Source organism: Manduca sexta, chromosome 18, assembly GCF_014839805.1.
Source record: "Manduca sexta isolate Smith_Timp_Sample1 chromosome 18, JHU_Msex_v1.0, whole genome shotgun sequence".
Lineage (NCBI taxonomy): Eukaryota > Metazoa > Arthropoda > Insecta > Lepidoptera > Sphingidae > Manduca > Manduca sexta.
The window spans coordinates 13,959,783-13,972,682 of NC_051132.1; the positions used below are offsets into that span (position 1 = coordinate 13,959,783).

The 12,900-nt window shown below is 36.5% G+C and overlaps 1 protein-coding gene across 2 annotated transcripts in view; it reads left to right on the top strand.

Annotated features, from left to right (window-relative positions):
• LOC115448615 (zinc transporter foi) overlaps nt 1-12,900 on the top strand; it is a 49,270-nt gene that overhangs the window by 2,004 nt on the left and 34,366 nt on the right. Inside the window, exon 1 of one of the 2 annotated variants that reach the window (XM_030176094.2) lies at nt 11,844-11,884. The exons of the other annotated variant lie outside the window; for it this stretch is intronic. The gene's annotated coding sequence lies outside the window, so the exon portion shown is untranslated. Of the gene's footprint in view, nt 1-11,843; nt 11,885-12,900 lie in introns of those variants that run through there. 2 annotated transcript variants of the gene reach the window in all.

Consider the following 12,900-nt stretch of genomic DNA (forward strand, 5'->3'; position numbering starts at 1 on the left):
CTGCAGAGATTCGACTCGGCAGTCTGTTCCACAATCAACTAGGCTATCGCCGCTTTTAACTTGTTTTGATGAATATATAGCATCAGGTAAATAGCTTGTTTATTCGCATAATGCAGGACGAGATATGAAAAACCAAACAACATATTATAATGTACTGCATGCGGCTACATTGCATATTTTACCTTAAAACATAACTCGTGAAGTTAACACCACTTTCAAGGCCCTTGTAAGCACAAGGCTTTATAAGGGTGGGCAGCTTATCAAGAGTTTGCGCCATCCATCCTTATAAGGCAGTTGGGGAGGGGGGGGTTATTTAGACCCATACTTATAACGCAGAATAATTACACTTGACTACAATAATCTTTAGACCTGAATAAAATGCTTAAATACTATTTACTTAAACCCAATATTATAATGTACAATAGTATATTTTACTATAATATTATTATTATAGTAAAATGTAGATATATTTGGTATTTTATGGCACTTAGCTGACCTATAACTGGACATTAGGCAAAGCGAAAGTTAGCGTTATATTGTCGACACTTCGAACGTTCGTGTTATAAGGCGTGCTGCGGGTGTCGGCCAGTTCACTTGTTGCGTTCGTAATATGTTTAAATGCCAGCATTCATATCAATTACATAACGAATATCATAAACACGGTAGAAATCTACATAATGGTTAACTGTTCGCACCTCGAAGTAAGCCAGGCCGGCATATTTCAGGCTATCGGCTAAGGACGCAAGGTCCCTTGTTTATCGGCATCATTTTAACGCTTTCCGTCGTTATGTATGTTTTAAACAAAACGTACCGAGCGCGCGTCACACACGTCGGTAGATAAAGCACATTTTACTACTCAGTAAATACTACAAGGGCTGCGTGAGGTTCCGGATTCGACGCCCAACACAGACAAAACTATTAACAGATGATATCGATAAATACTCGCTCACACCTTTTATCCCCAAAGAGGCAGGCAGAAGCGCAACTGGCGGACCCACTTTCCGCTGTGTGTTTTCCATCCCACGATGTGATAATGGATAACTTACAGACTGACGGGCTGATACTGAATAGAAAAACCAAATATCACTGCCTGACCCGGGAATCGAACCCCTAAACACTGCAATCATACCGTAATATAATTACGCCACCGAGGCAGTATTTAATTTCCAATTGCTGGAAAAAAAACACGTCTTCTCATAAGCCACGCAAATCGATTGCGAGTTGATGGTCCGCCAATCTGTGGGTCAGTAGTACTAGTCGATGCCTCGCCTCTGCCACGAACCATTTCCTGTCAGTCAGCGCTGAGTGGCACTGGTACTGCCTGGTGTGAACATTTGGCAATCGACTTGCCCGTCGCGTCATTCAGATTTATAAAAAAATAATATTTGAAAATGTTTTGAGATATGTCAGGCAAAGTCTATTTTCTCTCTCACATCCATAACAAGAAACGCCTACAAAAACACTATTCTCGGTTACGTTGATCTTTTAGTAGAAAACCAGGTCAAGGAGTTTAATAAAGGTAATATAATAAATAGGGATAATATCATTTTGTGCAGCGGTACACATGCGACCTCTGATTTTCATTGTTCTACTTTGCAAATTATCGCCAATTGAGGAACTATCATTGACCTAATTAATAATTAAGATTATTATTCAAACAATTTATGCATTTTTACGCACTTTGTATGTTTCATCTCTGCACCAGCCTGCCTTGACTGCAGAGAATGACTTCAGCAATAATTTGTATATGTAAAGAGTCGAGTAGGTCGCCCATTATGGTAGCATCTGTCTATTATAATCAGAAACAACCAGGAAGGACACTTGTAAAGTATTGAAGATCATAATACAAACAGATAACATAAAGAAAGGAAATCGTTTCCTCATTCATAATAAAAAAAAAATAAAGCTTAACGATCGACTACTTGAGAAGACAAAAAAATTAAGCGGTTTAAAGTAATTCTAAAGACATGAAAGGTCGAAATTTGATGTTTAACTGTAATCCGTTTTGGTTACAAGTAAACAAACAAAAAATATCAACACTGTGGCAACAAGAGCTAATAAAAATAACAGTACACAGTCATTGTGTGCATAGTGAGACGTTAAATTGAACCAAATTACATTTTAATCGATGCCCGCTGCACTCGACATGTCTTCATCGTGGTTGGCTTGTCGTTTAAATAGCATTCAATATTGGCCATCTCGCTTGGCTCTTCTGTTAACCCCTGGTTTTAGCTGAATGAATGAAAGTGGAAAGGTTTTTATTGTTGCGACAACATTGTTATTGTTCAGTTCCCATGGCAGAATATCAAGAGGACTTTGAGTTGTCTGGGTTTGTAGTTTGTGTAGTTTTGCCCATAGCATTCTCGCATCGCAAAATAACTTCGGGAAACATGAATATAATTCAGCTTTTGCCTATCTCTTCCTTACCCCTTTCCAATATGGAGTTGATGAAACATATTTTATTAAGGGTGTTTCTGAAAGATTTAGTTTCTCGACTGGGCGCTTGCATATTATGAACCTCCTCTGGTAGTTATAGTTGCGGGCAGTATGACTGATTATCGACCTCGTGTGTAGATTCCAAGCCATCTAATCCTGAGTAATTCATTTAAAAATCCACACAAATTTTTGCTACACACGAGACTAATGCGTACAACTGGTGTATAACAGAATTTAAAGCTACCATTTGAATAGGTTCTAGGTCGTCCTGTAACATTTCCAATAGGTCGTGTAAATTGGGGACAGTGGAAAGGCCAGCGGCTGTTTCGTCATCTCGTTTACGATGTTTTCGCATACCGATAGGGCCCTGCGCTGCCGTGGTGGTCGAGCGGGCGACGTCTGTAGCATCCGTGATGTTAAGATCATTATAAACAAATTAACGACAAGACGAGCGGCCAATAGTTGTGCTGCTGCATAGTACATTAATATTCCTTCACCACACAATTATTTTGATAGCAGTGTTAAGTTCTGTGCAATTCCAGGCTCCTAGCTGATACGGAAAAAACAATATTCCTATACCGTCAGATTTAAAATGATAACTGATGTATTGCAAGTTTTGACTATTGTGATTATTAAGAAAATAAAGAAAAATAGAGTTATTACTCACTAGCTTTTGCCCGCTGCTTCGTCCGCGTGAGAGTCCCTAATGTTCGTAAATGTCCATCTGTAATTTTAGAATTTAAAAAAAATAAAAGATTTTACTCTATGAACAGGCTTACAAACTACCTCTTTATAATTATAGTAGAGGTTACATATTGTTAACTTTCACCTAATTTCGTTGTTTATTATTCTGTTATCGTTTTTTAATATTGGATGTCCATTGTGTAATGCCTTGTTCGTTTAGTAACCGCATACCTACTAGTGACAGCAAGGATCAATAAGTTAAACACGATGACTCAGTGTTGCCATGCTTCAAGAAAGATCTGAATTATATAAAACTGAAAAATATGTGTGTTTTCACACCCTGATCTCTACTACCAATAACTATTACTTCAATTTTAATGAAATTATTGCTAGATGACTGGACATTATACAATTACATCTCCTTGTCAATAAACGATGTTTTATAGTTTTAACTATACGGATCTACTTATTTATTCCTTAAAAGTCAAATAAATATTTGATTACTAAATCAAAAACTTACTGATAAGGTTAGTTAATAGTCAATGTTTAAAAAGTTTTGATAAGGCCTTGCGGTAATAAAGCGTTAATTTTTACGTAGGTTTTCCATTTCGATTAGATTTTGTGTATTTTTTATAGAGCTAAATCGTTTTCACTCATGATAAAACGGATATAATTTTTCTTTCTTTAATTGCAAAATATATTTGAACTCGCTCTCTGACATAATTCATAAAAATTATCACAAAATGTCACCCGTGAATCCATAAAGAACCTCATATTGCAAAAGTATCAAATAAGAAGCTACTCATGTTTATAGCGGCTCTACACAATTTAATATGAATAAGCAATAGAGTTAGGACTTCTAGTCATTTTTTTAAGTTTATCGTAAAATATACCACGTTAATATTACACTTATGAGATAACAGAGGTCAATTCGAGATAAAACAATACGATAAATATCCATTATGCGAGACAGATTGGGATACCCCTATAACGAGGAAAAACCTTTGATATAATATTTATATTCGTAAATAAATGTCCCGCTGTACGTAGATTGTTCTAAATCCGCATAAATAGGAGGCTTTGGACGGTAATCCAGTGTAATCCAAACCGGGCTGGCGGCTCGCCAGACCCTTGTCTTGCCAGTAAGATGCACCGCGTAGAGGTGAGGATCTCGGAGACATTAGCAGAATCTTATTTACCGCAATATAATACGAAATTTCTTTATGACTCAACTAAGTTTTCATTCCTAGCAAATACTGCGAAATAATGTAATTTCTATACATTCAAATCCGGTATATTTTCGAATCACACGAATGCCAAAACTATCCCGATCCAGTCGCCTCACTAATTTATCTTATCCTTGAGAATGCCGGTGCATGTATTCCCTAGTTGAGGGCGAACAACCGTTCGGCGACCTCTAACTACACACAAATATTTAATGTCACGTTAAATTTATTTATAGAAATAATTTGATCCGCGCGCATGGCAACACTGACCTAATAATACACAGACACAGTTTTGGCGGGCATTCTTACTGTTGCATGAAGCGGCTGTTTAATTGTTCTCTAAATAAGTTTGTTTTACTTGTTTAACAGCGTTTGTTAACATGAATGAGTAATGAGTATAAAGTTTAAAAAAAGGCGATAAATCTTTACACGATTACGTAATGATATGTAGATCGTTTTGTTAATGCTTACTCTCAGATTTGGGAAAGTAGAAAGTATGCCATATTTGACCTAAACCCAGACAAATACGATCTTGCGCTGTGAACACGTCACTAGTTTAGTTCTTGTTTTTATTCAGGCAATCCAAGTTTGAGTTAACTTTTGCCTCCTAAAACACATAATTTCTCGTTAGATGAAAAAGCCAGCTCCCTACTAAATTGTAAGGCTATAATAAAACAGCTAAGCTTGGTGTTCAAGTTGCATTCTAAAAAAAATCATAAATTCGGGACACAGGCGTGATTATATGGTAAGTTGCGTTTTCATATTATCCTCATAACAACATAATCGTAATACTGAAAACTGCAAGTATGCAATATTGCAGGGGTGTAAAACAATGAAGACGCTCAGATGCCCTTGTCGCGCGTCCTATGTTTATACTAGCGAGTGCATAGCGAGCGTGTGCGTGGTAACCTATGCGATATATCACAGCATCACGAAAATAAACAACCTAGCGCAATGCTTTCTATATTATTCATACTAGATAGGTATAATTGTTCCTGAACGACGGAATTGTACGTTGTATAATGGAATTCACACCGTCAACAATTTGTCAGCGGGTGTCGGATAAAATGAGCTATTTATTATGATGCAGTGACGAAGCACCTATTATATCTACGAATTTGTACACGGCAGGATACCGAGCGCCGTACAAACTATGAAATAACCGCCATGGCTTGTTCGAATAGAAGACGGTATACTTGCTCCTGTCTGTCTCGTATTTTATTGACCGATATCGTCTATCGTAAGTCAACTTTTATTTGAACGCACTGTAGTTACTTAAAGAACCTACACTTTGGCGTGCCGTATGAATAAATATATTGTATATTATTACTTACAATACTCCTACGATCCGTGTTTAATAATACTAAAATTAATCAAAGTTATTCACACATGCCCGCTACTGCAAGGTCGCGGATGCGATTCTACCAAGAATTTATATGATGAAATTTTCGTTCAGAAATATTTAATACCTACATGAGTTGTGCTCGACTGGAATTTGAGCTCGTTTTCATATAACAGGACGAACATATGCGGACGCATTCCGAACTGCCTGACTTGTTCCTATCAGTTAACCAAGTTTATATATCGCACTCTTAGTAAAATAATGACCCATTCCAAAATTGCCAATTTGTGGGAATCGTCAAACAACCAATTTCTGTTTGCGACCTTTTAGTTTCTTCCGTTTTTTTTTTTTTCATGCTATAGGTTTCATTATTTACCTATCTTTAATAAGCTCAATTTTATAACAACTTCAAAAAAAGGTAGCAAACAAAAATTTGTTTTGCGACGACTGTCACAAATTAACAATTTTGAAATAAGTCATTATTTTATGTCATTATATTATAAGAGTGCGACATGTTCGTACACTGTTTTACGGCTACAATTCGAAAAACATCTAATACTCAACGAATCCTTAAACTGTCTATGAACATTTAAACAATAAAGTGTAAAATGAGGCTTAATGTTCATACCGATATTGTGTACACTTCGCAAAAATCGATATACTGCTAAATGCATTACCAAATAGTAGCAATAAATCTGAACAACTTCGTAAACTTACAGCTTCGAAACATGGGTAATTGCGTTAAATAGGTCGACAGTTCATCGGTTTTCTTTAAAAAGCTATTTTGATTTTCGCGTTTTTTTGAGACGTCTAGTTGACTGGCGATTTTTTGGGTGTAATTTTAAAATAGACGTAACTTAGTGTGTATTTTATCCGTCTTACTTATAAAAGTTTCGCAGTTATGCTCAGTTAAAGCACAAATTCACTCAATCAGCTGTAGGTCAAAACCCGCCATCTTGCCTCTTTTTAAGGTTTAAGCTAGGAACCGGTGATGTTCTTGACAGCTATTTAAGCAATTCTTAACCACATCTTAACGCTAAAACAAGTTTATAAGTAAGACTGTATATGTCTAGTCGTTACAATCGTATGCTTCGCTATTACTGGACTGCAGTAAGTGGAGTGCAGCAAGATAAAATAGCTGTTTACAAACATTTCAAAGGCATTGAAACTCCAAATTTCTAGGCAGCTGGCAGTTAAATTTCGTGTTGTCAACAATGTACTTCAGTATTCTTATAATATAGACTACTATAAATAGATTTACGTGTCTCCCATTAACGAACGCTATTTCGAAATGCATTGACCTAACATCCAAGTGCAGGACACTTTGTAGTGCAGCTTAAAAAAAGTGAGAGGTCATCAACACTTGCTATTGTTGTAACGGACAAAAATAAATTTCTTACAATAGCTTTTCTACTCCACCGTCGACTGCCAGGGCATGCCGGTGTCGCACGTAGGCATTTGACACACTGCTGAGTGAGAGACTGACTACGTGCCGAAGGGGTAACAAAGTCTGATAGTAATGTAGCATTGCTTCATAAGTCTAGGCCCTAGGGAGATAGTATTTACATTTTTATAAAACAAATATTTTATATAATGAATACTAAATTCCCAGACATTAAAAGATTATAAAAGCAAGCCTTCCCGTTCAATACTGACTCTTACAAACAACTATGGGTTTATAATAAGAGGAACCTGCGCAAATTCACGCGACTCTGAATCAGATGGTTCGCCGAGGCTCAACAGCTCTCTAAAGTCTCATTCCACTACTTTTAATTCTATCGCGTCAGGAATATGAAAGATCATATTAATTAATCTCTTGATACCCGTTGATGCGACTATCACTGCACGCGCCGGTGTCAAATTGACACGTCTCCAAGAGGCGATCCGATTCCAGCGGCTCGGAAGAGGAGACGCGCGGACGCGTCGGCGGCATCTGAAATAGAACACCTTGCAACACTCACAGTGTACGTTACACGCTCATTTTTAAATAGATCACCGCTGGATAATATTTGGAAGTGATTCCCTTGAGATTAATATTTTCGGACGCCAGGTGACTCGAATGACTCAGTAAACGCCACACAGACAGCTGTCATAATTAGTCTAAAAATAGTGTTTAAAATTACGCTAGGTTTGGCCACTTACATGCCGTGCCGGCGAAATGAACGATTGTAGCATAACGACAACGTGAGCGGTATTTTGTTTCGGTTTTAGTATATTTCCCGTAGTCGATACATGACTTGGATCTTTATGTGGATTAACAATGATTACATAATATGTAATTATTCAGTAAATTTATTTATTTAATACATAACTATATACTCTCCAAGTTCATACACTCGTAACAATGAACGCCGTTATCAGTTCCCAAATCAATGCAATCGTTACAAATCATTTATAAATTCTGCGAAAACGACAATCAGTGGAGTAACTCTCGCCAATCGCGATCATTACGCCAGTCGTAAAACAATCGAGCACGTGTGCGCGATACGGCACTTAATAATGTCTTAATATTACGTGATGTGGCAACGAACGAAAGATTTTTCGTGACCATTACTAATTGAACGTCGTTCGTTGCTGTATGGGTGTGTCGTTTTATTGCGTATAGGTCAGTGGGCCGGCAATGTAACGCGTCACGCGGCGTAAGAACCGTCCGTTTATTTATAAACGGCAGTAATTTATCTGTCGCGTAGACGTTTAACGAGCAACGGCGTATCAAAAGAGAACGAACGCCGAGTGCTGCCATGCTATGGCCGATTCTACCATTTTGGTAGGTTTTAATTTTTTATTTTATTAAGTATACTTTCGATGTTTGGAGTATAAAAAACATTTTAACTATTTTTAATCACTGTAATAGTGTTTTTTGTTGCAAGAAACACGACATTTTAGAATAATTTGTTAGCACAGGGCGACGATATACTATATAACATCTTGTTATAAAAGGTCGTACAAATAAGTGATGGCCATTTGCCAAAAGATATGTTAATAACCGTAATGACCTAACATAACCTAAATAAGCTTGATGCTGCCCTGCTGCTCAGTTATTTTGCCAATGATATGACCCTTTAGATTTTTTTATTTGTATATACAAATTATAGAAATACATATGATTTTGTTTTAGTGTAATTGTACTTCGTGGATATGATTACTTCTAAACAATCCAGAATTCTCTGTTTCATGCAGTTCTATTAGAAACGAACTATTGAAACACCTTTGTATATAAAAGTGTGACTTTCCAATAATCCCCTGGTAATACAGGCAATGTACTCAATTGTTTTACTCTTATACTTATGTCTTGACATAAATAGAAAGTTATTATTTACCATGTCTTCGTAATTAATAATAATATATAGATAAGAGATCGTTGCTTGAATAGTTTAAACAAAGTTGTTTTGAAAGCCTATAGCCTAGAATAACTGTTAATTATGTACACTAAGCAATAAATCACTCTCCATACGTGACGTGACGTGACGCACATGTGGCTGTACCCTTAATAGCACACAACTTCAACAAACAAAAGTTGAATATACTTGAGTACGGATGAACAGCGTTTATCAACAAGAAAAAAATTACACTATACTTTAAGTACATCTTTATGTTTATTTTTCCCTTCGTAGTTATATCTCAAATCTTGTCCATTCCATTCACAAGTTATCTGGTAGAAATCGCGGAATTCGATAAGACCGCTTATTGTACCATTGTCTTAATTTAATTTTTATTTCTTTTTTATGTTTGTACTTTGATCTTTAATAAATATGCTATAATCTATAGTTTAACGGAGTTTGACAACTGCAAATGTCGAAGTATTGCCAGTTAACTCTGAGTGCTGATGCTATCGATAAAACGGAACGATTTTACAATACTTTGCTTGGGTTCTATAATGTTTTAATAGGCCGGAATTACAAATTCTTAACTCCAAAACTGTTATTTTTATCTATGCATTATTTAGTTCAAACCTACAATTTCATTACTTCATTCCATACAATCGGTTCATATTTACGAATGCAAATGCACGTTATTATCGAATAATGTACCGCGGCACCAAGGTAGAGAAGGTTATTTCGTTTTATGAATTTATATTGAATATTTAATAATTTACAACATTCTTGTAAATTATCGACAATGAAATATCTATATTTGCCCCATAACTATTGAAATTATTTTACCTCTGGAAACACTTCACCTGTCAAATTACTACATCGAATTGAAAACTTTACTACAGCGTCCCCATGATCGTGATTAACACTTTTTTATGTCTCTAAATGTTCCTTGATTAGTGATAAATTAATGCCAGATTAATTGTGATACATATGGTAAATCCACTTCAAACGACATCTGTTGAGCTTAGAGTAAATTGCCGCCGTCAATATCTTGTGAATAGCTTACAATATTAATAAATCAGGGTGACAGTCTAGCGTTTCGATTAAATAAAAAAAATCTGGTATGCTGTAATTTTTTTTCTGACAACCCTATAAACATGAAAATGGCGACCGCCCAATTGCATAAGCTTTATCAGTATCGGTCAGCTGTTCCGTGCCGAGAATCGAATCGGTGACCTCGGCCGATGGTCACGGCTCTTTCATTATGTAGTTTGTTCACGTTTGCAACATTTTACGTGTGTTTCATTCATTTGTGATTGATTTATTATTAAGTAGATAATTTAATAAGAAATATTTCGGTTGTTTATAATTTTTAGGAGACATTAAATTTTAATTTATTCGTAATCTTTGTGCTATTACTGATATTATTAATGTTGCTAGTATTACAATAGTCTAATGACCCACACACCTAAATACATTAGTGCTAAACACTTACGTTTTTGTTTTGAAGTCATATTTTCACAATCTAGTTAAAACCGGTTCTCTAATTAGAATTAACATGGAAGCCGTATATTCGGTCGATATAGGTTTATTTACTAAGCATCCATTGCCTAGTGGGGAGTGGAGTGATTCGACCCACATATAATATTACTACACAAAAAATAGCAAGTCTTTCTCCGAAGGGGGGAAATAGGCAGGGGTGCAACCAAAACACCCACTTTAGCCAAATGGTTTTCATGATGTACCATGGCTTGATAGGGGGACCCCTATCGCCATATCGAACAAAATTCCAGGCTGACACTGAGCAGCAAAACCCAATATCATTTTGCTCGCTTTGGGATCTAAACCCGGGACTCCAGAACGGTGTCGTACCTACAGCGCACGCAATACAGCTACGGCACTGGTTTAGTAATTTAACCAGCCCTATATTATTACACTGTGCTACTGCTGGACAATGGACATATTACATTTTACTAAGGCAGACTAGGCCTTAATCCACCAAGCACGCCAAATACCTATGTTGGCAGATTTCGATTTTCTCGGGATGGCTTGGGTATGCAGGTTTTCACATCATGATTTCCTTCATCTTTAAAGTCAAATATTACGTCGACTATGAGAGATATCCCTTTAATGGTCATTACTTTGCCAAAGTGCTTTATTTAAGTGACTGTCATGTTTCAAATGGTGAGTGCGGTGCCGGAAATCTGTACCTCTTCCCTAATCCCTTAAAAATCCATCCATTATCCTAAAACTATGGGTGTTCATGGACGCTGATTATTTGACAACAGATGACTCGCTTATTAAGTCGATTTGTGCTAAAAAACCGCTTAACTCTGGATCGCGTATCTCCGCTCAGATCTCTTTACCGGGGATTGTGTGACATCCAGGCGGTAACCCTCTTAGCATATAAAATAGACAGACATTTGGATGCCTTTCTAAACTGACGAACTATTAGACATTAGACACTGCAAACGACCATATCCACTCGCTGGACACTGCACAACTTAAACCGTTAGTTCTAGATTCAACAAGCATGAAAATTAGTGCACGAGCTGTTCATATAACAGACATGACCATTCAGCACTAGATATTTAAAAAAAATATTTCTTAGATTATTCTCATCTGGGCCTTGTCACCAGTTGAAAATGTTTACTATAATATAATAAATAACCCTAAATCGTAATGTAATATTATCAGTGGCTCGAGATAAGCCATGTTGTTGTAAAACTGTAATTAACTGATTTGTCGTGCATATTAAGATGTTAATGTATTTATTTTAATAATACGCAACTAATTGATCGATCATTTTATTTGCCACGTTTGTTCGAGTTTAGTATTTTAAGAACGTTCGCGTGTTGTCTCGGAGCAGTGTTGTGAAGGTAAGAATCGGTAAATTTAATAACATCATCATAGTATAAGTTTATTAATTCGGATTCACATAGATCAAAACAAAAATATTTAACCGCCAAGAGAAAATTCGATACCTAAACACATGCGTCTGAGTTGCGTGTTTTTACTGCCAATGATGAGTTATCTGTTTTGTAATTAAACTATTGTTGAGACCCCCATTCTGAAACCGCCTTTATATTGTAGTAAATTTAACTTTGACTAATAAAGCTATGCATTGTACATGAGTATAATGCTAGGCAATGGGACAGTATAATACAAGGCTGATGTTTTAGATTCGTTCCTGCGCCCAGTTAGATCTAGGCCGATCGATACGACCGAAACGGACATTCTAATCCTGCACCATCGATTGAATAAACAAATACATGACATTGGATTACGAACGAGCTATCAAATATTCAACAGTATAGTCGCGTTGCACGACACATACTCGCTCTATTATTCAACGCTAGCGTCGCCGGCGACTACGATCGCGTGTTTTTTCAGTTCCGTGACTGTAGCGATGTGAATGTGTTCAGTCCTGCGTGTGGTCGGACTGATCTTTGTACCATTAACAGCTGTAAACGCCCAGAAATGTCCAGTCTGCCCTAGTTCCTATGTTCAAATCCGCTCCAATGCGGACTGTTTCTTGGCGTCAATAGTAAACAATGGTGTAATTTACATTATATACTGTTAAATGACAGTGTTAATTATAATACAAACATGCTTCTGCTTGTGACTTCGTCAGCGTGAAAAAGTTTGTCCAAGATAATAGTCTCGCTATATATCATCAGCTATCAGCTATCCCTGGCAAAGTAGCCTAGAATATGTCCTTTCTAAATTTTAAAGTATCGCCAAACCAAATTTCATCGTAATCGGTTCAGCGGTTCAGTCGTCAAAACGTAACAGACAGACAGAATTAATTTCGTATTTATAATATACGTATGGAAGTATATATTAGTCATGGAATAATTATAACATTTAATTACACGTCAAGATAAGAAATCCA